Here is a 25,712-nt window from a genome sequence, read left to right on the forward strand (position 1 = left end):
GGGGTAACAAAATAAACATTGCAGGAAAGAGTTTTCAAGTTAGAAGCGAGGACTGGTTTTGTCCAGATAAGTGTGGAATGATGAACTTTGCTAGAAGAAGCAGTTGTTACAGATGTGGCAAGAAGAAAACCATGAGGGCACAGATGATGAAAGCTGGAGGAACAGATAGTTGGAAAACTCTGGCTGGGAAGAGCAGGGGTCTCTTCAGTGTAATGATTGGAAGTGCAAAACATGTGGCAATGTCAATTGGGCTAGAAGGTCAGAGTGCAACATTTGTAACACACGGAAGTATGTGAAAGAGAGCTACAGTAACCTCTTTGGGTAAGATGGGGCAGGCAAGGGGAGCTTCGTCCCATTCTTCTTGAAGTTTTGGCCGTACAGGCATTCCCTGTTTCGTCCACTAAGCAGCAGTAGTTGCTTTTCCTGGGGTTAGGCTGTAATGATTGTGGTGTTTTGTGCAAATTTCGGTAGTCACCTCATGTACTTTTGTCATAGTTCCTTCTTTGCCTAGTATCACTTTTGATAGGCTTATAATGCAGTTTTTGTGTGCTCTGAACGTGTTACTCGGATTTATGAATTGGAAGAAAATGTTGTGTCTAATGTTCTTGTTTTGTTTCAGGATCTGAGGTGCTACCTCATTCTTAAGGGGGGAGGTGTGACGGCCCCTAGGCCTTAGACTCAGGTCCCTGGTTAGCCACTCCCCCAAATCAGGAGCGATTGCTGACACCTGATTTGGGTTGACTGCTCAGCTACAAGTATGGGTGCCTGAGCAGTCAGTCTTTCTCACCTCTTGGGTTGCTTGGCTCTACTGGACCTTGGTTTGTTTGTCCTTTCTTATATACTGATGCATGTTCACACACCCACACATTACTGATTAACTGACTTCATAGTTAATTTAGTTTCTTTAAATAAATGCACTTCAATTGGATGAATCATGTGTGGTCTCCTTCCTTTGTCCGTCCTTGAGCTAGGGCGTGACATCTGGCCTACGTATAAGGTCATTAAGCCACTTGGAGAGGGAGATTTACTTGTCAGAAGTTTTTCTTGACATGTTATACTGGTACCAACAGCATCCTAATCACCATTGCACACACTTTAAAAAGACAAAGTTCTGCAACAATAATGCAAATGTAGCAGGTTGGAAATGTTATGTTAAGTTTGACTTAAACAGACACTATTTTTTGTTAATAATATAATCTTTCCAACACACTTCGAACTCCTCACATTTAGACAATATACTGTAATGTCAGTAGATGGCGCTCTGGCACTGCTGTGGATCCATTAGTGAGCCTATAGCCAGGAGCTCAGATCATGCGCATGTCAGAAATTAACAAGCTGTGACCTGAGGAGGACGTTAACTTTGGTTCTCTCTCTACCAATCCACAGGCACTGTTTATATGTTGGCTACACAGTGCTCCCTAGTCTGTGTGACCCTTGCTGCTGGTCCAGATTACCCCTAGGTCTGGTGCTGGTAACGCACACTGAGACATTAACATTTAACTTTTATATTAAACGTTTACTGTTATTGTAAAGAACATTCAACACTGGAGTAAGTTGAGTAAGGATGTCACTTTCATGCTTCAAAGAGATATTAGTATAGGGTGGCTTTGCTGCTTCAGAAAACAGAAATAAACAAACATAATAAGAATGGTGGTAAACTTTGGGAACAATCAGTAAGTAGCACGTTGGTGACATTAAAAAGCATGATGCATTACTACTCATTAAAAAAGCTGCACCCTATACTGAACTGGTTTGGCAGGAAGAGCAGATGGAAAATGATTTGTTTATCTAAGAATAAAAATGTATGTTATTGAAAACCTAGAGCCGATAGATCCTTTAACAAGAACATGAGCAATACAAGTGAAATGTATTGGTTTATTGGAGTGTATACCACATCAAATACATGCATGCAATAAGAATTGTGGAAAAAAGAGTAAATAACAAGGAACCAGATAAGCCATCATCTAGATTTCATACATGAATGAAAAAACGCCAAACACCATTAATTTGCAGCGAGTTTTGTCCTTTAAAATAAGAGAACAGATACAAAAAAATCATTTGAGAAGCCTAGTCTATCCAAATCCCCCTACAGTAGTGCTGATTTAATTAATTCATTGAAATGTCGCCCTAAACTTATCAAACAATACAAACAGATTCAAAACAGAAAATACATATATGAAAAAGTCAAAACAACTGTTAAATCATTAAAAGCAAAATGTCTCTGTGACATCACAGCAGTGGCTGAGATCCAATATCTATTCTCCGATACATGGGCTTAGTGAGGACCTTTTCACTGGGGGATCTCATTCAAAGCAAATCAAAGACAGCAAAGCAACTCATAGTTTGTCATTATGGTCAACATGTTCCCAGAGATCTCTCCTCCTCTCCAAAACAAACTGATCCAGAGAGTAAAGCTGCTTCAGCACTGAATAAAGCAGTTTACTTTTAAAGTCAGTGTTTCCTTGATGGATACAAGCCAGAGAGGCTACACGCTAATGCAAAGTGACCTTAGCTTATCTGCAAACAGTTCTGGAGGTTTAACGTTTCACAGTTGATCTGTAAGTCCTCTTACATCGCCAAACATTGGTACAAACCAAGGTGTTAACCTCTGATTGTCGTCCTAGAATCAGACATAAATCTGCCTAGAAGTCCTGTTGCCTGAGCTCGGGTAAAAGACTGTTAGTTAAAAAATACCAAGATTTAAAGTGTTAAGTAAAAGTGTGCTGAAAACTGGATTAAAAAGTACATTTATGAAAGCTAAAATGCTGATGCCCACAAAAGCAGGGGTGGATGTGGGGGTCGCTATTGACATGGAGATATATATTGATAGACTGTACAACATAAGATTATCATCAAACTGCTTTTTTGAAAGGATTTTAAAATGACATGAATTAGGGCAGCCCCTTATGCTAACAGTAAAAAACAGTAGTAGTAAAAAGAGATACAAAAAATGGTTGAGACCCAATCCAGAGGCCTCATGTCTTTTATCCTCGGTAGGTTAACTGGCATCTGCTGTTACTCTCCACTGATCAACCCTGAAACGTCCACCAGAGAGACAAAGAGCGATGTTGTGAAATTGAATATTAATAACACTTATTAACATCTTAACAGTTTGGATCATCAGGTTCACTAAAACCTACCTGTGCACATCATGGACGCACTGCAGCTGCTTGACAGGGTGAATCACTATTGTAAAAAAAGGACTGTTAGTATTTTCTGAAAACAAGTCATAAACTGGCTAATTTTATATTTTACATTATGTTTAAATGTAGTTTTACCAAATAATTGCACCATAATCTGGATTTTAGGTCATTTCATTGTAGTGTTTGTTTACCAACTCAAGCTGCTCACTTACATCTAAAAAACCAAAAAAAACATTGTTTCAAAGAAGTGGATTAATTTAATACACTAATGAAAATGTATCGCCTTCTTAATTACGATCAAATGTACAGTATTTTTTTTGTGGTTGTTTCCTTTACCTGGGATGGAGACACCATCTGTTTTGAGTGACAGCTCGATTGATTCCTGCATCGTGCTCTCCAGATTCTCCTGGATCTCCGACTAAATCAGCATTGAAATATTTATCACTTAAGTTATCACTGCCCCCTAGGCCTTAGACTCAGATCCCTGGTTAGCCACTCCCCAAATTAGGAGCGATTGCTGACACCTGATTTGGGTTGACTGCTCAGCTACAAGTATGGGTGCCTGAGCAGTCAGTCTTTCTCTCCGCTTGGGTTGCTTGGCTCTACTGGACCTTGGTTTGTTTGTCCTTTCTCTATATACTGATGCATGTTCACACACCCACACATTACTGATTAACTGACTTCATAGTTAATTTAGTTTCTTTAAATAAATGCACTTCAATTGGATGAGTCATGTGTGGTCGTAAGAGTCGTAACGCACGGCCGGACTTATCTCAGCCAATGACAGCTCTGCATGCATCCCCTGGATATTATTTTAGAAACTGCTTTCATTGCGGCGATGTTTACAGTGAGAACAGCTGTGAGGTCCTTGCAGAAAGGAGAGCAGTGTGTATAATATATATCACTCAGTATAACAGGCCTACTCTCTTTATTTGCTGTAGTTTAGTAGATATCTACAAACAAAGAGTCGATATTTTTCTAAAACCATTCAGATCGTTTGCTAAAATCACACTTAGGCCTTTTCTCATTTCATTAAATCCCCCTCCTCCACTCCTCGGTCCTCCAGTAGTGACCCGGGCCCTTTCTCATTTCTCGAACTCCCCTCCTCGAGACTTAGTCCCGCCCACAGGCGATGCGACCGGAGGAGCCGAGGAGAGAGGAGGGCTGCAGTCGAATAGTCCAAAGATCAGCTCCTAAATTCTAACCCTATCGTCTATTCCTTGACCTCTGAGTGAAACGTCACGGGGTTAAGGGATAGTGGATAGGAGAATTCAAAAGGACTTAGGAGAAGAGACTGCGGTACTTTAGAGAATCCGAATGCACTTTCACTATCCGACGTGTTTATGATGCGCCAGCAGACGTCATCAATGTGCCTCTGCTGCTGTGGGGGAACTATGGAAACTACAGTTTTCTATACAGCGGACTATAACATGGATGTTCAATAAGAACGAGGGACCACTGTAAAGTCATCTAGAGACTCTGCACCGTGCTCTGATGCTGTTGCTTTGCTTTGTGAACGTGGACAACAGAGAAACATATTCTTCATGATCAAAGTTGGAATTGAAATAAAAAAGGAAAGTGAAACTTATGCTTGTCATCCTCTCCCTCCGGTCCACATGAATACCAATGATCCCAATACGTATGATTGTATGAACTAAAGATCTTAAAATCAATACAAATGTATTTATTATAAACGTTAGTCCTTAACATCTATCACTGTGTATATCACCATTCAAACATCTTTTAAAAGTTAAACAAACCCCACACAGCTCAGTAAAGACTGTGAAATGTTGACTTTATTTGATAATTTCAGTAAAAACTAACGTTCATATTTCTCTTTTTGATTATAATACTGATGAACGTTCAAAACAAAGCACTTTGGCAACTTACCACCTATGTTTTAAAATGCTTAATAAGCACCGTAACTTTCATGATATCATTTCTCGGTCATAATCGGTTGTTTCCGTGAACGGCCGACTGTGTGTTGAGTGACGGCAAATGCTGCGGCTGCAAGGCATTGTGGGGCAGCATTTTCGCTTCTCCTGTCGGTTAGGGAGGTCCAGTGGTTCCTAAGCTAAAGGAGGTTATAAAGGAAGTTTGAAACCTCCTTTCCTATCATTCTCATCATTCTAGAGAATTCGAACGGCACTTATCATGGCTGCCTGCCACTGAGGGACTTCCGGGTCATTTCACTCCTTTAGGAAGGTTCCTAAGCTAAATGGACTATTCGACTTCAGCCGAGGAGAAGCAGCAGGCGGTTAGAGAAATGAGAACTCCTCTCCTCTGAGCGGTCATTTTAAAGAGATGTCCATTAATGATGACAGGAGGCACAACAGCCATTCATTCACAGTGCGGTATAATGAGACAATAACAGGCTACAGATGAGGACACACACATATATGTATATAGTTATATAAATATATACAATTTCAGAATCAAACAGAGCACTCATAATAACGTAACACTATCAGAGACTGGATATACCCCCCCCCCCCCTCTCTGGTCGTAACAATGAGGAAAATAAATTATGGGCCAAAAGTTTTTATTTACAAGTATTAGTAAGCAGAGGACACCAAACCCACTGAGACCTGTCTGTCCGCTGCATCTACGCACTGTACAACACACACCTTCACATAATCAGGCTACTGCTGTTGTGTATTTTATTATGTGAAGCACGTGCTTTTGTTTTGAAATCACTTCCATGAGTTTCGCCCCGCCCCTCGCTCCAATGACCATTAGTTAGGTAAAAAACAAAAAGGCCTCTCAGACGATCTTCCGTTTACGTGTTTAATAAAGAAAAACAATTGGACGGTAGCTTTGGAACGGGTAAGCGGGTAAGCTTTGGAACAGTGTTAATTTCGTCAACGAAAACTATGACGACAAATGTTCGTCAACGACCTTTTTTACATGCCTTGATTTAAGACGAGACGATGACGAGCTAAAAGATTATTGATAACGAAAACTTTGACGAAATGTATATTTAGTTTTTGTTGACGAGACGGGACTACGGTGCTAATGGTGGACTATCGGACATTCAAAATGCAGGGTATTTTCCCCCAATTGTCCGTCTTGTCAAAATACATCTTACGTTTTTAACTTGCAATATCATTATTTCCGCTCTCCAGAAGAGCGATCTCCCATTGTTTCTCCCTGTGTGCAGGGGGCGGGGCCAGTACGCTGCAGCGGCACACAGAGATCTGCCGGGGACGGAGCGTTGAGAGTATAATAATAATAATACATTATATTTCTATAGCGCTTTTCTTGAACCCAAAGATGCTTTAAATTTGAGAGGGAGGTTAGACAAACAGAACAAGAAAGAAACAAAACAGAAAAGCAGTCAGGAGGAAGTTGGTTGAGAGGGGGGGCTTATGGATATACAGAGTTCAAGAGGTGGGTTTTGAGGCGGGACTGGAACAGGGTGAGGGACTCAGATTCACGGAGGTCTTGGGGGAGGGAGTTCCAGAGCGTTGGGGCTGCCACAGAAGGCTATATCCCCGAAGCTCCGGAGTTTGGACTTGGGGATGGATATAGAGACACTCTACAAGGCTCGATGTGGGCAAAGCTCGTTTAAACTAAGCGCGTTGACACGAGTAGAGTAGTCTGTCCAAACAGCCGGCCAAAAGGCGTCATATTCAGTCGGAGGAATGCACAATTTTAGACTTCCTTAACTGGTAGCTTGTGAATTTGCTCCAGGTGGAACTAAAGTCTGATTTAACACTTGATTATATTTCACATCATTTATCCAGATCTGTGAAGTAACTAAAGGTATTGATTGAATACATGTAGTGGGGTAAAAGTACACCATGTACCTCTGAACTGTAGTGGAGTAGAAGTACACAGGAGCAAAACATTTAAATACTCCAGTAAAGCACAAGTACCTCAACATTTTACTCAAGTACAGTACAATATAATAACATTATTATATATATTTCACATTTAAATAAAGCAATTCATTTGGTTAACAATTTGTTAACGATAACAAAAAGTAAATACAAGAATACATAGCCGTGGGAACATGTTTCAAATGGGGGGTGCTGTGGGGATGACACCAGGGCCGGTTTTGACCAATTTGCTGCCCTAAGCAAGATTTTAGCTGGCAATGAAAAACTTCTACAAAAGACCAATACACTACAAAAAGAGAAACGTATTGACATGGTGGACAGCTTATATAAAAAGATTTTTTAAAACATTTTAAAGTAAAATGCTTCAATCTGGGGCACTTTGAGCACCCAATTACTAGAGACTGATCTAGGGGGTACAACTCTAGTAAACACCCATATGAAAAAGATCGGTTTGCATTTTATTAATCAAATAAGTATGTGAACATATAACCTACCATAGCCAATAACAAATAAATGTAGGCTAACTTGTTTTTATTTTTGTGGTTAATTTATATCTTATTTGACCAGTTAACATTTATTTATTTATGCATATTTTTAAATCTCTCCAGTTTTAAATAATATGTTTGGTTTACTGTCCTATAGTATACATTGGAATGATTTCAAACCTGTTTTTATTTATCCTAATAATTATAAAAGGTGTGCCTTATTATAAATATTTGTTTACATAAATTGTGATCAAAACGTTTGAGACCCACTGAGACAACTTAGACTAAAGGGAACTATCTAAACCCTCAGAGTCCTTTACCTCACTGAACCTCTCAGTCTGACAGGATAGAACTCTCCCTCCACATTATTGTAGAAACAGCTTCTTATATCCGTTTATATCTCTCTCTCTCTCTCTCTCTCTCTCTCTCTCTGGCTGTGAGCAGCGGGCGCCTGATAAACCAACATCCCCCACTTTCATCACCCATCGTACAGGGCAAATGGAAAATCTAACCGGGGCGAAAAGGGTGTTATCTTTACTTAATTATGAATGTTGTTACATCAAGGCTGAAAATTCGGGTTTTTTGTATTATATTTGTATGTAATCTTGTGGAAGGGCAGATCCCCTGTCCTCCACCAGGGCGTGCTGCAGCACCCCTACTTCCCACGGCCCTGCAAGAATGTCGTTAAAATACCGGATCGATCTTCTTATCGTGTCCACAAGGCAGTCAGTTACAGGGCTTGGTTAGATGTGGTTCAGCCACAGCTGAACACATTGCTGTCCCTGTCCCTGACAATCGCAGGGGTGCCTAAACGTAAATATTTATTGTTTTCTAGAAAGCCACACATAACCAAATATTAATAACCCTTTCCGGGATCTTCACAGAAAAAAAAGTCAGGAAATAAATAATAACACTATTAATTAAATAAATAACACTATTTATTAAATAAATAATAACCAAATAACCCTCTCTGGGATCTTCACAGAAAAAGTCAGGAAATAAATAACACTATTTGTGAAATAAATAATAACCAAATAACCCTCTCTGGGTTCTTCACAGAAAAAATAAAGTCTGGAAATATATAATAACACTATTTGTGAAATAAATAATAACCAAATAACCCTCTCTGGGTTCTTCACAGAAAAAAAGGTCCATTGAACATTAACTTTCTGTTGTGCCGTGCACAATCTTAACAGGTAAAAGTTTAGCTTAGTTGTCAGAGCAGAATCTCTTACTCAAATGACTCATATGAGCAGTCTCTAAAAGTTCTTGTGTTCCTTCCTTATAATCCTTTTGTAGGTTCCAGTAGGCTTGTAGACACCACTGTTTGTAGCTCTCTCTCATCAACTTCCCTGTGAAAACCACAAAGCAAGCAGGCTGAGAAACCAAACTAAGTGATACAGCACCGACACAGTAAAATACATTTCACTACCAGTATGGTTGTGGAGATGGATTTTATCGCAGTAGATTTTATTATGATTACATTTGTTTATACTCAGAATGACTCATTCAAGTCAGAAAAGTGAGCTTACCTATGTATGTTCATCAGTGTGAACCGTGGGCCTGCATCTGGCTGGTGAGAAGTTGAATGTCAGGTTCCATTCTTGTCACAGCCAGTCTCAAACACTGATGCAGATGTTCATTGTCAATCTTGATCTCATCGGAGTTTTCAGGTGTTTCATGTGTGAAAAGGTTTGCTCGCAGATATACGTGCTGCCAAAAAGTGTAAACATCTTCATTGCGTGTTTTTTTATGTTAGGGTACGTGTCGTTTGGGAGGGGGCGGCATAGAAGTCAATGAGACTGTTGGGCTTGAATGCGTCTTTCAGAACATCACAGTTCTGTTACTCGGCCAACTCAAACTGATAAGAAGGCTGGGCTTCATCGATGTCGGCAAGAAAGGGGTTCTGGAAAAGACGGATTTCTTTTTCATTAACATGTAGTATCCGGAATCGCTCACCGAACTCCGCCTTCAGCATTTCCAGTGCTTCCACACACTTTTCAGCTGGGAACGGGACCGCTGGGTTCTCTGCAGAGAGGTTTTGGGTAGCAGGGAGATGGATGAAGTTGTGCTTTTTCACTTGTTCCAAAAGCAGCGCAAGTTTCACCTCAAATGCTTGTCAGAATACATGTCGCAAATGAGTTTCCCCTGGCCTTGTAGCTGCAAGTTAAGGCTGTTCAGCATTTCTGTCACGTCTGTTAAAAATGCGAGGTGCCATTTCCATTCTGGGTCGATCAGCTCTGGGACCGTTTTGTCTTTTGAATGAAGAAATGCGTTAATTTCGGGTAGCAGCTCGTAAAAACGCCTCAAAACTCTGCCCCGGCTCAACCATCGGACCTCTGTGTAGTACAGCACATCGCCGTGCGCAGACTCCAGTTCAGACAGGAATTGTTGGAACTGCCTGTGTTTAAGTCCCTTTGCTCTGATGAAGTTTATGCATGACACCACAACCTTCATGACAGAATCCCACTTCAACACTTTGCAGCACAGTGCTTGCTGGTGAATTAGGCAGTGGACTTGTAGCGGGGCGGTGAGATCCCGTTCTTCCATCTCTCGGTTCATGCGTCCTATTAGACCCCGAGACGCGCCCACCATACTAGGAGCCCCGTCAGTCGTGATGCTGGCAAGCTTTGACCAGTCTAGGTCCAACTCTTCCATGGTTTGGCATACTTTGCCGAAAATATCCTCCCCCGTTGTAGTCCCTTTGAGACTTTGGAGGGCTGCCAGCTCCTCGCACATCTCAAAGTTTGCGCTAACTCCACGAATAAAAATGAGCAGCTGCGCTGTGTCTTGCACGTCCGTGCTCTCATCCAGTGCTAATGAAAAAAAGTCAAATTCTTTCGTCTTCTGCTGCAGCTGGGCATATACATTACCCCCGATGTCTTCAATGCATCTGGTGATTGTACTCACCGACAGACTCACGGTAAAGACATCTTTCTTCTCGGGACACACTTCTTCCGCGACAGCATTCAAACATTTCTTGACAAACTCTCCATCAGTGAAAGGTTTACCGCTGCTTGCTATCAGTTGAGCAACCCGAAAGCTGGCCCGAACAGATGACTGGTTTAGCTGAGCTTGGCGTACAAATGTATTCTGCTGATCTAACAGTCCACTTTTTAGCTTTGAGAGTTTGTCTGCTCGCATTTGGCCTTGCAAGTTATCATACTTGTCTTTGTGACGGGATTCATAGTGTCGGCGCAGATTGTATTCTTTGAATACCGCCACCGCCTCTTAACAGATGAGACAAACAGCCTTTTCTTTGCATTGAACAAAAAAATAATCGTTTGACCACTGCAGGTTAAAGGAATGGTCCACTCATTAGATAATTAATCAAAACTTCAGTATTTAGTGAAACGTTATGTTTAAACCATACCCTGAAGAAATCAGCGATATTCCCCGGTAAATAATGATTTTATAGCTCTTTTTTATCAAGACCTGTATATTCCGTCTGGCCGCCGCCATGTTTGCCATTTTCAGTAGTCACGTGATGGTCGTGACGTCATCCATGCGTTCACTTTGTCAACACACGGAAACATGGTGGAGTATTTCAGTTCGGACTCGTCAGCAGAGGAACAAGTTTTGACCAATGTGAAGAGATTGGATGGGGGAATTCATCCATACATATCAGTATGACAATACGACACCCTCTGTCCTTAGACCCTCACATCGTACAAGGAAAAACTTCCGAAGAAAACCCACAGTTTAAAGGGAACATGGGAGAAACCTCAGGGAGAGCAACAGAGGAGGGATCCCTCTCCCAGGACGGACAGATGTGCAATAGATGCCGTGTGTAAATTGAAAAGATAATACATTTGCAACATAGGTAGTCCAAATGTTTGGAAATGCATGTGTGTATAATGGGAAGATGATATAAGATACTATATGTATGCATGTAGTACCACCCTTGCTAGCGATTCCCTCTCTAGTTTAGCATACTCAGCTTCGTTGTCCCTGGCCATAGAATCACGATTTTATGGGGCCGGAAAAACTGGGGGGAAATACACACTAGCCGGTACTACGCTATATGGAAAGGCCACCAAAAACTGTCCTGGCCTGGACGTTAAAACGGGGCTAGCCGCTGCAATGGAAATGCGCTATAACATACCTTATTCTTACTCCGAGCACTACTTCTGCTCCTCCGTCGCTTCACACTTGCAGAGGGCGATTTCTCTACTGGCCGAACTGGTGTCCTGGTCGGTGATGACACCAGAAAGACCGATGGTACTGCATCTCCATTGAGTAATGGTTGTTCTTTAAATCCCATGTTATGTTTGATCATACTCTCAGAGTAGTCGTCCGGAAATTTGAAATGTTCGCTGCATACATGAGCCTGTAAATCTCTCGGTTCGGGCCAGCCACATTTCGCTAGCCACTGCCTCCGAATGTACTTCTTATGCTTACCTTTTGGCAACAGATGGAACCGAGCATTCCGTGGATTGTTCCTATCCGAATTATGGCAATATTTCGCGATACAGTGAGGCATATTTGAATAGAGAAACTACAGTAAATAACATGGAGATCAACGTGTCTTCGAAAACCAAACGCATGGATTACGTCACGTCCGGGAAATGGCAGCGCCCACAGTGTTGATGTTATTTCGGTATATAATCAGTTTAAAATCACTGATAATGTCATCGGATTAAAAAAAAAAAAAAGAGAGACTGGCAGAGACTGGTCTGTTTTATCGGATGATAATTTTTAAAAAATGAGTGTCATGAGCATACCATTCCTTTAAATACCCTGCATTCTGAATCCATTTTTCTCTTACCTAACCTTTTCGCCATTATTCCGTTCTATTTGACTGGATTCGCATGGCCGGACTGAAAAAAAATCATAATGCGTCTCTGGTATTGTTCAGGGGGCTGGGCCAAATGTGGAGGTGGGCCGTATTCGGCCCGCGGGCCTTAGTTTGGGGACCACTGGTTTAAAGAGAGAAAACATTTTGGCTAAAAGTTGACTACAATGTAATTTTTCATCGACTAAAACTAGACTAAAACTATGAAGGATAGAAATTACTAAAATGTGACTAAAACTAATAACCATTTTCGTCTAAAGATGAGACTAAATCATAAACAGCTGCCAAAATTAACACTGCTTTGGAACGATTCATAGTATTTTGTATGTCCTGTTCTATATTAAATGTATTGTAATATGATGTATTTGAATGTGTTAGGGCTTCTTGTGTGGTTGCTACCTTAGTCTCGGACTCTTGAAAAAACACATTGATCTCATCGGAACTACCTGGTATAATAAAGCTTCACATGAAATAAAGAAAGATGATCGAGTGACTCTTATTGCCCGTTCGAACATCTAAAGGACGATGCTGTGGAAAAAAAAAAAAAAACTAAATCAATTCGAATGCGTGCCATATCGCTGTAAACCAGTATGTTGATGAGACTTGAGTCATTGGGCGTGATGGGTGTTATATGTTACATAACTTTATATTATATGTTCTGGTTTAGCGGATCTTGTGCTAAAACATTTATTTTTGCTTACCTTGTGTTCTGACATATATTTCCTACATGCTTCATATTAACACTTTCATTAGGCAGCCATTATAACTTTAATAATAACCCTTTCTTTTTCTATTAACATCAAAACTCTCACAAGTAGTTATTTTGTTGATTAAAACAATTATTTGTTTACTTTCCAGTTGCTATTCTTAATCATGGATGATTATGTTCGCAATATATTAACTGAATGGAAACTCAGCGAATGGATAGACACATTTAAAGGTAAAGTATTCCCTTGCTTTTTGTTGGGCAAAACTATTATACAAAGTCGATATGACCTTCCAATACTGAAATATCTATAAACTGCCTCAACATCGTTACTCAGTAACTTTCTGACATATCCCTGACAGGCTTGTACATTTTCACACAGAAAGGAAACTATTAAATCTTAACGTTCAGAGTGACTTATTTTATGTAGTATCTTTTCAGCAGCACTTAAATCAAGACTGAAAATAACAAATAACAAAATATTAATATGAATTCAGCACAGACAACCTTATGAGGCTGTAATGCTCTTTAAAACATATTTTTCACAGCTCAACTCACATTTCACTCCATGCAAAATACACATCTACAGATATTTGCAATTGGTTGACATTTCTTAATTACATTTTTTTTTTTTACAGATCATGAAGTTGACAAGGAAAGTCTTTTTTGTCTGGAAGATAATCACATTGCTGTCTTGATCAAAAAAGTGGGACCACAGTCAAAATTCAAATATAGACTCAAGTTGTTAAAGGTAATGTCTGCATTTGTATTATTTGGTCTCATTAATCTCAATAAATGTACAACATCTACATACAAAGGAGTATAATATATCTTATTGACTTTACTATCATTTTATAAAAGTTCTTTACTATTATGGATTTGAGACTATTTTTCTTTCTAACTAGGAGGAACAAAACACAACAGATCCGGAAACATCTGATTCTTCTGTTGAAGTTAGTTTACTTTTTATATTGTCATTGTCTGTTCAACATTTGACATGGCCACCAAGAGTATTTATTTTATTCAGAATGTAAATGAGAGGAAGCTGTTTCTGCTCAGGTAATGATAACTTTAAATGGACCATGCTTGTTATCATTGAACTTGACTCAATCCTTCATGCATTGATATTTGAAGTGTCTTGAGAAAAAGTCACCTGTAACTGAAGAACTGTGAACTGTTTAATTTGTTCACAGTGCTGTTCATTCAGTTAAAAGAATGCTGAATGTGATCACTTCATAGCCATGTTTGAAGTATATGTTATTTTGCACAGAGTTTTGAATGGGAAATGAAATGCAATTGTATGTGTGTGAATTGTGACGCTGTGTGTTCAAGCCTGTAGCACCCTGTGAGAGGACAAAGAGTAAAATGTTCATGTTCATCCTCAGGTTTGTCCGTCCACCAGCAAAACAAATGATAAAGGTGAGATACAAAGTGTTTTATGGATTATATGCAGTTGTATTCATATTTTATAGAATGAAGAACAATAAACCTGCTTTATCCAAAAAAAAATTTGGACAAACAAGGAAAGAGGAAGTCAAATCTCCAGGGTGAGTCCAGCAAATCACCAGCCAGAAAACGAGCATGTGAGGATATACAAGTTACAAAAAGAGGTATTTATTATTACTTTCCAAAATAGTAGAAAGTAGGGTTAATAGGTATATGTGTTTAATGTTTTATTGTTCAGCAAATGAACTTACATATATTTAGCAACGCAGGTCTTATTAAGTTATAATGGCCTTAAACTGGAAGATACTTGCCATAGCATACATGATGAAAATGATACTCTCAGGTATTCTTGATTGCTTCATTGGGAATACATCTCAATGGATATACTGGTTATTGGTTCCTGCTGAATAGTTCTTTACTTTTACTCTTACAGAAGAAGTCATTCTGTCTAAGGTGAAAAACATCATGAGTTGTGTCCATCAGAAACTACCTAACCAAGACGACAAGTTCAACAAGTTCCTGAAGTAAGTATTAGTGTTTTCGAGCAAGTGGAAAGAGTTTAAAGAAACCGTAAACCTGTCGAAATTATACAGCACTGAGGACACTGTTGTGATTTGTAAAAGTCCACATTTTTTTAGATCCAAAAATGTGTCTGACGATAATATTATGCTTAAATAGGATGTTCGTACATGCAGATGGATTTCTTCTTGATTTTGACACACTCTTTTAGTGTTTGTTACATTTGTTAATTTGATCAAAAACCCATATTCAAACTCTTGCACAACAGAAAGAACATCAACGATTTGGAGACAGACAAGATGGAGGTGGTCGGCGTCTTTGGTAGAACGGGGGCTGGAAAGAGCTCTCTGATAAATGCCGTCATTGGAGTGAAGGATCTCTTGCCCTGTGGAAGAATCCGTGCATGTACCTCAGTGATGATTAAAGTGAAGGCTAACATGCACAACCCAAAGTATGAGGGAGAAATCGAGTTCATTACAAAAGAGGTAAAATAAGCTAAATATGTTTGTTAACTTAGAGCTATTTCAACGTTTATGATCAAGCTGCAAATAAATATATAAGCTGACTACACAACATGCCATATAATAAAACATATATTTTTTAGGAGTGGGAAGAGGAGTTGAATCATTTCCTTGATGATCAGGAAAAAGCCGAAGATTATCAAGACAGTGTTAAAAAGCTGTCAGCGCTGTACGGAAAATGGAGAAAAAAATCTCTTGAAAACCTCATGGAAGACAGATACTTCAGAGAAATTCCTGAATTTCTCAAATCCAAGAGTAAGATATTGACAAAGGATACAGTAAGTAAGATTACAACTTATATCATTTCATTAAACAGACTCTTGATTGGCGTAGTTTCACGACAGAACACCTTAATGCGAACGTAAATTCGGTATGTCATCAGAAAAATGGGCTTGATCTAACTGGGCTCTAATAACAATAACTACAAAACCATATCTACTTTATGCACGGAAAGAAAATATCTAACAGTAACTAACTTGCTTGCAACAACCTAGATATTTTAAGGCACTACCAGCTTTACATTTGAAATCATGTTAAAAATGTTAAACCTAATTGTTCCCCATTGCTAAAATATAAACGTACGGTTTGCTACTTTTCGATTTAATTCAGATGTTGTTGTTTCAGGGATAGAGATTCAAATTGACTTTTAATGTTATGCTGTAATAATTATTTAACACAATCTTTTAAAGCAATTTCAAGTTAAAGTTTGTTCATGTAAAAGAAATGGCCTCTTATTTATTTTAGGCTGAAGACTTATCTAGAGAATTGGTCAAATACACACGATGTGTGGAAGATGCTAAAGAGGTGAAGAGGGGGTATTGGCCACTGGTGAAGTGTGTGACCTTCAGGGTGCCGGAGAATCGTCGTCTCCAGCACGTCACACTTGTGGATCTTCCTGGAAACGGGGACCGTAACAAGAGCAGAGACAGGATGTGGAAAGAGGTGATTTATCCACATAAAGTTCTGATTATTGTGGAAGGTTACACTGACAATGTAACCGTTATTATTTGCTGTATTCCCCTCCAGCTTGTTGGAAGTTGTTCTACTGTGTGGATTGTGGCTGAGATAAATCGAGCAGCTTCAGAAAAAGAACCCTGGGAGATCCTGGAAGAATCCTACAGCCTCATGGGAAATGGTGGAGAGTGTCGGCAGATTCATTTTATCTGCACCAAGTCTGATGAAATTGGAGGTTCAGGCAATCAGTAAGTGGTTTAAGATGCCAAAAGTACTCAGTTAAATGTACCATCCAATTTAGATGCTGACGCTTGAGACGGAGATGGCCAAGAGGAGAAACCATGGAAACATTGATTACGTTAACAGGCACATTAGTATCCTGGTTTTGATCGTATTCAGGGATATAATGTGCACTTGAAACATGATGAACCAGGTTATTCATCATCATAACAGTATCCATGTTTCTAAAATGTCTGCATGTGTGTCTTGATTCCTCAACATCTCAGCCATTTATTTCTGTCCTAATGTTGTTGCTTCACAAACACTTTGTGATGCTGGATTAAGCTCCTCCATGTGATCACTGGTTATTGAAAGTGATGAGTATGCTGCATAGTGATATGATATCCTGGAATGTATAGGCAGTTTATGTAATTCTTCAAATACAAATCTTTTCATAAAGGTCAGCAGCTGATGTTCGTGCTCAGATACTGAGAGAAAATGGGCAAGCCAAGACACAAGTGATGGCAGAATTCAGCAAACTAAAAGAGGTTAAGGTGAGTTATATTGAATAGAAATCAAACACAAATATTGTCCAAAACGGCAAACCTGCTTTGATATCGAAACCTTTTTTTTTTTTTTTTTAGAAACAATTCAGTGAGGAGTGTTTCAAGGTTTTCACAGTGAGCTCCACAGAGTTCATGAACAAGAACAGTCTAAATCCAGTTGACACAGGTGATTCAAGTCTCCATAAGTGAGCCCGGATGACAAAATGGTTTTATCTCCTCCAATAAATGTGTAGAGATACTAATTGAGTATAACACTTAAATTCAAAAATGTAATGTATGTATGTTACATGTTTTACAGAAATTCCCAAACTGAAGGAAATCCTGCAAGATCTCAATGACTGGCACTCTGAGACATTTAACTATGTGTCTGGAGCTCGCGGGATTCTCTCTCTGATTCAGGGAGCCAGCATCAGAGAAGGGGTAAGATCAACTAACAACATCTTTCACTGTCTTTAATATTGACATAAAATAATAACATTCATAGAAAATAAGTAAGCTGCATACACTAAAATGTTGTGTAAAAATTGTAAAGTAAAAGACAGACTGCTTACATGTAATGTTACCTGTGGAGCCAACAAGGTATTGGATTTTCTGAGTTTGTGTTGCTTCAGAGAGGATGCATTGCCACAGTTATTAAAGGGTTTTGTACTTTTTGTTGTAAGGGCTTGAGTAAAAAAGTCCCATATTGAATTATGGTTGTATTGCTTTAAATAATGAATCTGTTGTGTATGGTTTCAGGCTGACATAAAGAAAACTGTGTGTGAACAACTTGAAAAAAGTGTGATGAACTTGATAAAGTCAAGAAACCCATGGATGAGACCGTTATGGCTTTTGCAAGATGCCTCAGTGAGGGGGTTGAAAAATCTAAAAGTTCATGTGAAAAAGTCTTAAAGTCGGTCCTTGATCCGGTAAGTATTTAAGTTGTAATTAAATCAAAACAACTGATTGCTCTTAATATGAATGTCTCTTACAAAATGTGTTTTTGTTTCAGCTAAGTTACGGGTCATTGAAGTGTGTAGTTGAGAAGGGTGGCATCCACAAACCAACAAGTGGGGATTTAATAAACATCAATATGAAGTTATCTTCATGTTTGACCAACAGCATTGACAAGGAATTTAAGAAGACCTTCCCGTAAGAAATGACATAATAAACACATAAAACCCTATGTTGGATGAGTTATGTTTTACAATACATTTATATACATTATTGAAATACAACTTGTTAAGGTCTTATGAATGTAAGCATTTCCTCTTAATATGTTTTAGAAATGAAGGAAAAAGAAAACCATTCAACGGGGTCTTCAATGCGTTTTCACTTGGCACAGAGAAGCTGATGACGAATAAGGAGTGCGAAAATGTCAAACTGCAGCTGACATTTCTCAAGACAGAGGTAAAAGATCCTATTCATTAGACGTTATCAAATATGTTTGTAAAGACAGGGAGACTGTAGTGGAAGGGTGAGCAATATTATTAAATATAATACATTTTGATCAGTCAACATTTTCATATACATTGTACTGGAATAACTCAATATGATCTGGAGATGGCTTTGAAAAGTTAACTGCAGCTGTAAAGCGGACCCTGCCCCAAGTCATGACGACACACTCAAGATTACAATAGAATATTCTGATATTGGGCAAAGTGCACCCCCAGCTGGTGGACAGGTCCTATCAGTTTGAATAATGTACTGATTTTCCGGGTAAAATCTGGAAGAAATTATGAGCCTTTTTTGTAACTTATTGATTTTAAAATATGTTGATATCTGCTTCACATTCTCTCTCTTAGGAAGAAAAAATGAAAACCAAACTCAACAAACTCATCCGTAAGCGTAAGAAAACGATCTACAGCATCCTGACAACAACAATCGAGGAGACCATGAAACCATGCTATGACAGTAAGTCAGAAGATCATTACAGACGTAGATACACTTCTACACATTTTTATGTTGCAACCTTTTGATGTCAACATGTTTCTGTTTTATGTAGGAGCAAAAAGATTTGGAGGACCAGGCATACTGAAAAACATGAGGGAAACTATTGAAATGCACGTACATGATTCAAAGAACGTCATGTTTGCTCAGGCTAAAGACGCCATGATTAAACAGCTGAAAGACTTGATGGTTTGTCACAATTTATATTTCGTCATTCAGAAATAATTCTTCACTGAAACATGTTGGGCTGCACTTATCAATGTTTATCAATGATTTTTGGTCATCATTTACATAAAGGACTTTTCTTAATTCAAGGGAAATTCAAATAGGAACACTGCAACACAAACATACATGTCCATGTCAGTGATAAGTGATAAATATTTCAATGCTGATTTAGTCGGAGATCCGGGAGAAACTGGAGAGCACGATGCAGGAATCAATCGAGCTGTCACTCAAAACAGATGGTGTCTCCATCCCAGGTAAAGGAAACAACCACAAAAAATACTGTACATTTGATCGTAATTAAGAAGGTGATACATTTCCATTAGTGTATTAAATTAATCCACTTCTTTGAAACAATGTTTTTTTTGTTTTTTAGATGTAAGTGAGCAGCTTGAGTTGGTAAACAAACACTACAATGAAATGACCTAAAACCCAGATTATGGTGCAATTATTTGGTAAAACTACATTTAAACATAATGTAAAATATAAAAATTAGCCAGATTATGACATGTTTTCAGAAAATACTAACAGTCCTTTTTTTACAATAGTGATTCACCCTGTCAAGCAGCTGCAGTGCGTCCATGATGTGCACAGGTAGGTTTTAGTGAACCTGATGATCCAAACTGTTAATAAGATGTTAATAAGTGTTATTAATATTCAATTTCACAACATCGCTCTTTGTCTCTCTGGTGGACGTTTCAGGGTTGATCAGTGGAGAGTAACAGCAGACGCAGTTAACCTACCGAGGATAAAAGACATGAGGCCTCTGGATTGGGTCTCAACCATTTTTTGTATCTCTTTTTACTACTACTGTATTTTTACTGTTAGCATAAGGGGCTGCCCTAATTCATGTCATTTTAAAATCCTTTCAAAAAAGCAGTTTGATGATAATCTTATGTTGTACAGTCTATCAATATATATCTCCATGTCAATAGCGACCCCCACATCCACCCCTGCTTTTGTGGGCATCAGCATTTTAGCTTTCATAAATGTACTTTTTAATCCAGTTTTCAGCACACTTTTACTTAACACTTTAAATCTTGGTCTTTTTTAACTAACAGTCTTTTACCCCGAGCTCAGGCAACAGCACTTCTAGGCAGATTTATGTCTGATTCTAGGACGACAATCAGAGGTTAACACCTTGGTTTGTACCAATGTTTGGCGATGTAAGAGGACTTACAGATCAACTGTGAAACGTTAAACCTCCAGAACTGTTTGCAGATAAGCTAAGGTCACTTTGCATTAGCGTGTAGCCTCTCTGGCTTGTATCCATCAAGGAAACACTGACTTTAAAAGTAAACTGCTTTATTCAGTGCTGAAGCAGCTTTACTCTCTGGGTCAGTTTGTTTTGGAGAGGAGGAGACCCCTGGGAACATGTTGACCATAATGACAAACTATGAGTTGCTTTGCTGTCTTTGATTTGCTTTGAATGAGATCCCCCAGTGAACAAGTCCTCACTAAGCCCATGTATCGGAGAATAGATATTGGATCTCAGCCACTGCTGTGATGTCACAGAGACATTTTGCTTTTAATGATTTAACAGTTGTTTTGACTTTTTCATATATGTATTTTCTGTTTTGAATCTGTTTGTATTCTGTTTAGCATTGTTTGATAAGTTTAGGGCGACATTTCAATGAATGAATTAAATCCTCAGCACTACTGTAGGGGGATTTGGATAGACTAGGCTTCTCAAATGATTTTTTTTATCTGTTCTCTTATTTTAAAGGACAAAACTCACTGCAAATTAATGGTGTTTGGCGTTTTTTCATTCATGTATGAAATCTAGATGATGGCTTATCTGGTTCCTTGTTATTTACTCTTTTTTCCACACAAAATTCTTATTGCATGCATGTATTTGATGTGGTATACACTCCAATAAACCAATAAAATGCACTTGTATTGCTCATGTTCTTCTTAAAGGATCTATCGGCTCTAGGTTTTCAATAACATACATTTTTATTCTTAGATAAACAAATCATTTTCCATCTGCTCTTCCTGCCAAACCAGTTCAGTATAGGGTGCAGCTTTTTTAATGAGTAGTAATGCATCATGCTTTTTAATGTCACCAACGTGCTACTTACTGATTGTTCCCAAAGTTTAACACCATTCTTATTATGTTTGTTTATTTCTGTTTTCTGAAGCAGCAAAGCCACCCTATACTAATATCTCTTTGAAGCATGAAAGTGACATCCTTACTCAACTTACTCCAGTGTCGAATGTTCTTTACAATAACAGTAAACGTTTAATATAAAAGTTAAATGTTAATTTCTCAGTGTGCGTTACCAGCACCAGACCTAGGGGTAATCTGGACCAGCAGCTAGTGTTACACAGGCTAGGGAGCACTGTGTAGCCAACATATAAACAGTTCCTGTGGATTGGTAGAGAGAGGACCAAAGTTAACGTCCTCCTCAGGTCACAGCTTGTTTATTTCTGACATGCGCATGATCTGAGCTCCTGGCTATAGACTCACTAATGGATCCACAGCAGTGCCAGAGCGCCATCTACTGACATTACAGTATATTGTCTAAATGTGAGGAGTTCGAAGTGTGTTGGAAAGATTATATTATTAACAAAAAATAGTGTCTCTGTTTAAATCAAACTTAACATAACATTTCCAACCTGCTACATTTGCATTATTGTTGCAGAACTTTGCCTTTTTAAAGTGTGTGCAATGGTGATTAGGATGCTGTTGGTACCAGTATAACATAAACTTCTGACAAGTAAATCTCCCTCTCCAAGTGGCTTAATGACCTTATACGTAGGCCAGATGTCACGCCCTAGCTCAAGGACGGACAAAGGAAGGAGACCACACATGATTCATCCAATTGAAGTGCATTTATTTAAAGAAACTAAATTAACTATGAAGTCAGTTAATCAGTAATGTGTGGGTGTGTGAACATGCATCAGTATATAAAGAAAGGACAAACAAACCAAGGTCCAGTAGAGCCAAGCAACCCAAGAGGTGAGAAAGACTGACTGCTCAAGCACCCATACTTGTAGCTGAGCAGTCAACCCAAATCAGGTGTCAGCAATCGCTCCTGATTTGGGGGAGTGGCTAACCAGGGACCTGAGTCTAAGGCCTAGGGGCCGTCACACCTCCCCCCTTAAGAATGAGGTAGCACCTCAGATCCTGAAACAAAACAAGAACATTAGACACAACATTTTCTTCCAATTCATAAATCCGAGTAACACGTTTCAGAGCACACAAAAACTGCATTATAAGCCTATCAAAAGTGATACTAGGCAAAGAAGGAACTATGACAAAAGTACATGAGGTGACTACCGAAATGTGCACAAAACCCGCAATCATTACAGCCTAACCCCAGGAAAAGCAACTACTGCTGCTTAGTGGACGAAACAGGGAATGCCTGTACGGCCAAAACTTCAAGAAGAATGGGACGAAGCTCCCCTTGCCTGCCCCATCTTACCCAAAGAGGTTACTGTAGCTCTCTTTCACATACTTCCGTGTGTTACAAATGTTGCACTCTGACCTTCTAGCCCAATTGACATTGCCACATGTTTTGCACTTCCAATCATTACACTGAAGAGACCCCTGCTCTTCCCAGCCAGAGTTTTCCAACTATCTGTTCCTCCAGCGTTCATCATATGTGCCCTCATGGTTTTCTTCTTGCCACATCTGTAACAACTGCTTCTTCTAGCAAAGTTCATCATTCCACACTTATCTGGACAAAACCAGTCCTCGCTTCTAACTTGAAAACTCTTTCCTGCAATGTTTATTTTGTTACCCCTGAATGGCTTTGCATGATCTGGCCAAACACGACCACCTGCCAGGTCATTTCCCAAAATGATGTCCACTCCAGTCACGGGCAACTCTGGACGAACACCAACCTCCACTTCTCTCTGGACCAAATCACAGGACAGAAACAGTTTATGCTCAGGCACAGAAATGGTTGCAGAACAATCCCTCTAACTGGAACACAGCGCCCCATGTCTGAATCTGGAGAAAAAAGCAAGATGGCCTCCCTCACAAAAGTATTCAAAGCGCCTGAGTCCCTCAAAATCCTGACTTGAACTTTCTTGTCACTCCCAATTAGAGTTACAAAACCGTCGGACATAAACGAAGCAGAACCCGACTCAACCTCTGAGATATCAATTGCCTTACCAAGACTTCCGTTTCACCAACTCTGGGATTATGAATAGTTGTAGCCAAGCCAACTGACTTCACATGAAAATTGTTGCTTTTCCCCTCTAGCAAAGGACATTCTTTTTTCCAATGACCCTGTTGATGGCAATAATTACACACATTTGCATTGCTTGTGCCATTAGGATGCTGTGCAAACTTTGGGGACAAAGATCCTGCTTTCTGAGATTCATTCCTTTCATAACGCTCACCAAAGATGCGCCTGTGCGTCAACACATACTCATCAGCCAGTACTGCTGCCTCCCTAGGACATGTGACTTTATGTTCATTAATATAGGTTGCAATGTTCTCAGGGACCGACTGTTTCAACTGCTCCAGAATGATTAAATCACATAACTGATCCAATGTTTTTACCCCAGAAGCAGAGTACCAGCGCTTGAAATGCAAGATCAAATCCCGTGCAAATTCCACATGTGTTTTGTTACCACTCTTTCGCCAGTCTCTAAAACGTTGGCGGTACGCTTCAGGCACCAACTCATAAGCCTTCAAAACAGACGATTTCACCGTATCATAATCTTTACAGGCGTCAGAAGATAAAGCGGAGTAGGCTTCTTGTGCTTTACCTGAAAACACACACTGCAACATTAAAGTTCTGTCCTCATCAGGCCAGCCCCTTGAATCAGCAACACGCGCAAACAGACACAAAAAAGTCTCTATATCATTTTCATTAAACTTTGGCAACAACAGTAAATTACTTGCAACATCAAAGCGTGAACTTACAAGTTCCTCATTCAATGCCGATGCAGACATTTTACCTGCCCTAATCAAAGCCAATTTTTGCAGTTCTAAATCCAGTTTCATTTGTTCCTTTTTGTATTTGATTTGTTCCACCTCTTTTTCAAGAATCAACAATTCTTTATGTTGTTCAAATGTTAAGCCAGACACATAGGCGGTGGTGGCGAAGTCGATAGGGACTTGGCTTGGGAACTGGAAGGTCACCAGTTCAAGTCCCCGAAAGACCAAGTGCTACCGAGGTGTCCCTGAGCAAGGCACCGTTCCCCACATTGCTCCCCGGGCGCCGTTCAAAATGGCAGCACACTGCTCCTAACACTAGGATGGGTCAAATGCAGAGAAATAATTTCCCCATGAGGGACTAATAAAAGTTCATCTTAATCTTAATAATTAGTGACAATGCTCTTACCTCACCTGTCCATCAGTACCGCACAGTCTAGCAAATGAGCCTTTATAAACACTTTTCAGGGTTTCCTTTGTTTGTTTGGAATCAACAGAGTAATAATGAGCAATCTTCACCAACTGCTCCTTTGTACATTGCTCCAACAACTCATCCGAGGGACACTGGACAAAATCTTCCACAATGTTAAATTCTCCCACACCACGCCGCTCCTCCGCTCCCTTCACTGGCTTCCGGTAACTGCTAGAATCCACTTCAAGACACTGGTACTTGCGTACCATGCTGCAAATGGATCTGGCCCTTCCTACATCCAGGACATGGTTAAACCGTATACCCCAGCACGTGCACTTCGCTCTGCATCAGCCAAACGACTCGCTGCACCCTCGCTGCGAGGGGGACCCAAGTTCCCATCAGCAAAAACACGTGGATTTGCTATCCTCGCTCCAAAATGGTGGAATGAGCTCCCCATTGAAATCAGGACCGCAGAAAGCTTACACACCTTCCGGCGCAGACTGAAAACTCATCTCTTTCGACTCCACTTCGAGCGATAGAATGACTAACAAAGAACTGCTAACAGAGCACTTATATACTAATAAAGGACTGGCTTATCTAAAGCCAGTTGAGTAGCACTTGAAACGATTGGCTCTTTGAAACCTGATGTTCTTATATGATTCTGTTTTCTTCAAGGTTGTGTCTTCCTGGTCGAATGTACTTATTGTAAGTCGCTTTGGATAAAAGCGTCAGCTAAATACAATGTAATGTAATGTAATATCAAACCACAAAAATCTAGCAACCTAGATAACCAAATTGACGCAACATACACCAAACCGTTACACTATGCAACTAGTGGCAACAACAACTGGTGACTCCCCATGCTCAACTAACCAATTAGAGTATGTCCCTTATCTGACTAAACTCGTACCTAGTCTTCGTACATATACTTGTGGCGGGTATTTATTCACTGAAACCCAGTGGTACTGGAAAGCAACTGTATACACAGCGACCCCACAAGAAACCATGGACGTGATCCCGAGACAACTGCTCTGGCCACTTTCTCTGTCACACTAAACC

General features: G+C 39.6%; 1 long non-coding RNA gene and 1 pseudogene across 1 annotated transcript; one reads left to right on the forward strand and one right to left on the reverse strand.

Moving 5' to 3' along the window:
* Positions 1 to 1,896: 1,896 nt before the first annotated feature.
* On the reverse strand, positions 1,897 to 3,734 carry LOC117451541 (uncharacterized). Its single transcript, XR_004552677.2, has 4 exons — positions 3,480 to 3,734; positions 3,279 to 3,357; positions 3,141 to 3,186; positions 1,897 to 3,035 (listed from the first exon to the last, which is right to left on the reverse strand). It is a non-coding gene; the product is annotated as an uncharacterized lncRNA (long non-coding RNA).
* A 2,167-nt stretch (positions 3,735 to 5,901) lies between these two features.
* Positions 5,902 to 21,216, forward strand: LOC117451363 (nuclear GTPase SLIP-GC-like; annotated as a pseudogene).
* Positions 21,217 to 25,712: the final 4,496 nt, after the last annotated feature.

Source organism: Pseudochaenichthys georgianus, chromosome 8 (genome assembly GCF_902827115.2).
Source record: "Pseudochaenichthys georgianus chromosome 8, fPseGeo1.2, whole genome shotgun sequence".
In the NCBI taxonomy this organism is placed as follows: domain Eukaryota; kingdom Metazoa; phylum Chordata; class Actinopteri; order Perciformes; family Channichthyidae; genus Pseudochaenichthys; species Pseudochaenichthys georgianus.